Source organism: Sinocyclocheilus grahami, unplaced genomic scaffold (genome assembly GCF_001515645.1).
Source record: "Sinocyclocheilus grahami isolate Dianchi unplaced genomic scaffold, SAMN03320097.WGS_v1.1 scaffold1178.1, whole genome shotgun sequence".
NCBI classification, from domain to species: domain Eukaryota; kingdom Metazoa; phylum Chordata; class Actinopteri; order Cypriniformes; family Cyprinidae; genus Sinocyclocheilus; species Sinocyclocheilus grahami.
Window position 1 is genome coordinate 318,803 of NW_015506357.1, and position 2,218 is coordinate 321,020.

Consider the following 2,218-nt stretch of genomic DNA (forward strand, 5'->3'; position numbering starts at 1 on the left):
CATGGAAAACAATCAAATATTTAGATTTTTTTATGTGGACTGTCTGACTTTGCCTTCCCTTACAGTGTCTGGTAACACACATACACTTCTGGAGCCACCAGACTATGATCCGCCGGTGAGTACTCTTTATTAAAATCGTAGGCTTGGCACATCCTGTCAAAACTATCAATACAAGTTATGTTGAATATGGCAGAGGGAAGGCACATCTGCAGCAGTGGAGTGCACTTCTGCCGATGATGAGACGGTGTCGCTGGACTCCAGAAGGCTTGAGGTGTCATGTCAATTTTGTGTACATTTTTAGTCCATAATGGATAAGTAGTCAGCAATGTGATTCTAATAGAACATGTATTTTTAACAGGATCCAGACACTGTGCAGCCTGATAAGCAGCCGAGTAACATAGTGAGTATTGCCTAAAGTAAACCTACATTATGCACAAATACCGCCGTGCTAATTGATAGGTGTTTTACAGAATCCAGAAACTAGAGAGAGAGAAGTAAGTGATTTCAGTTCACACTGCAACCATGACTGCACAATGTATTAATCATCGTTATTTTTTCTCTCAAAAGCTCCCAAGCTGACAAGTGATGACAGCAAAATATTATGTAGCTGACAGTAACCATAAATCATTCTTACCTGAACATTGATACTGTGGAAAGATTTCCTGTTAACATAATCTCCCTCATGTGCCCCTGAGGGCCGTTTGATACGGATATGGGTGCAATCCACTGCACCAATGACATTAGGGAAAGCTGTAAAAAATGAGTTTCCTACTGTGACTGTGCTAATGTAACACTTTTTTGTTGTAATCTGTAATTAGTGTTACCTGCAATCTTGTAGAACTCCTCCTTGATGTGGTGGAATCTTCTGTGGCCAGGTAAGGTGATGAATATGTGTGCAAGTGATTTCAGTGCTAGAATAACATTTCTTATCTTGCGGCAAATAGTGCCTTTATTGAGGTTTTCAGCATCTCCAACCGCATAAAGGAACATGCCACTTTCTAAGAATCGCAGCGCCACACAGACCATCTGTGGGACAGTGAGAGCGTGGCTTCGCACTGTTCTGTGTTGTATCTTTGAACCCAGCAGCCTACACAGATATCGGATGCCATCACCTGAGAATCTGTACCTCTCAGTCAGATATTCGTCTGCAAAGGCCAACGGGTCTGACCTGTCCCGGAAGACTCTTTCAACATAATTTAGCTTAATTAACCTGCTTTCATGCAACTGAGTCAGGGCTAAATTCAACCAGGATAATTGGAAAATCCCAGCTTAATCCCTTATCTTGCTTTTGTGCAATACCCCTCTGGACTCATTGTGTTGTGTTTTCCCTCCCCAGGTGTGCCGTGTTCCCTTTAATTAGTCATTCCTTGCCCTAGTCCTTTCAGTTGTTTTTTGTCGGAGATTGTACGTCTTCCTGTGTGTGTGTGTGTGTGTGTGTGTGTGTGTGTGTGTGTGTGTATGTGTGCCCTATGCTCCTGTCTGTCCCGTGTACCCAGTGGATTATTGAATTAAAAGAAGATTATCGTGCATTCCCGGTCTCCTCGGCTTAGGCTAAATTGTGACACATACAGCATTACATTCTGAAAGTGAGACTCAGGATAGCCACTCAAAATACATTTCATCACTATTTAGTGATCAATTAATGTATTGAATTCACAGTCAGATAGTTTGATTACTAAATAGTTTAATAAATGTCTTACTGATGATTATTCCCTTTTTTTGTACCTTAACTATTGATACTGGCAGTCCGGTAAGCAGTTGTTTTCAATATTATTTTCCATTTTTACATAAAAAGTACCAGGCATTGTATTTAGTATTTACACAGATATCAAACTAATGCTTATGTAGCGTCTGCGTAGAATCATGCATGATCTTTGGGTGTTTATGGCTTAAGAGACCCCTTTTAGCCTTTTGACATTTGCATATAAATTACAGTTCTGGTCAGAGACTTTACGTTTGTATAGGGGTTTTAAATTGCCAAATGGTTCCTTGCCGTCAAGGAGATTCTAACCAGCCCCACTATTATCTCCCCCATCTGACTTCAAACATGGTCCCAAAGAGCTGTAAATGACCCCGATGGGCCTGGCTGGCCAAGTAAACTAGGCTGTCTTCTTCATTCACACAGTGAAACTGCACGGCCAGTGGTTTGTGCAGTGTATTAAAAAACGAACCAATGGCTAGGCCAGCCACCATAAAAGTAGTCCATACGTCCCATGAT

At 41.3% G+C, this 2,218-nt stretch overlaps 1 long non-coding RNA gene across 1 annotated transcript in view; it reads left to right on the forward strand.

The window, feature by feature from the left end:
- LOC107567670 (uncharacterized) overlaps window positions 1-1,695 on the forward strand; it is a 9,655-nt gene extending 7,960 nt beyond the window's left edge. Inside the window, exon 4 of the long non-coding RNA XR_001606666.1 lies at window positions 1,684-1,695. This is a non-coding gene — a long non-coding RNA (uncharacterized lncRNA). The remainder of the gene's footprint in view (window positions 1-1,683) is intronic.
- Window positions 1,696-2,218: the final 523 nt, after the last annotated feature.